At 43.8% G+C, this 276-nt stretch overlaps 1 protein-coding gene across 4 annotated transcripts in view; it reads left to right on the top strand.

The window, feature by feature from the left end:
- Positions 1-276, top strand: part of TTC27 (tetratricopeptide repeat domain 27) — a 182,242-nt gene that overhangs the window by 13,116 nt on the left and 168,850 nt on the right. The window lies entirely within an intron of this gene.

The raw sequence follows: 276 nt of genomic DNA, 5'->3' as shown, positions 1-276 counted from the left end.
TAATGGCTATGTCACTGGACTCCTATGTAGTCCACCACGGTTCACGTCCTGGACCTGGTGGCTTAAAACTCACACTGGGCACGTGTGCATGCATGCGTGTCCAAGATCCCAAGAGGAGAATGGAGAAGAAGGGATTGCAGTGTGGTCATCTCCCCTAGGGGGTGATTTCTCGCTTTCTGTCTGTCTCTCTCTGGTGAGCAAATGCGCCCTATAGTAAAAAACAAACAAATAAAAACCTCTCAAAAAAAAAAAAAAAAAAAAAAACAATTAAACAAG

Source organism: Tupaia chinensis, unplaced genomic scaffold, assembly GCF_000334495.1.
Source record: "Tupaia chinensis unplaced genomic scaffold, TupChi_1.0 Scaffold146177_1, whole genome shotgun sequence".
Lineage (NCBI taxonomy): Eukaryota > Metazoa > Chordata > Mammalia > Scandentia > Tupaiidae > Tupaia > Tupaia belangeri.
This window is presented reverse-complemented; position numbering and strand designations above follow the sequence as displayed.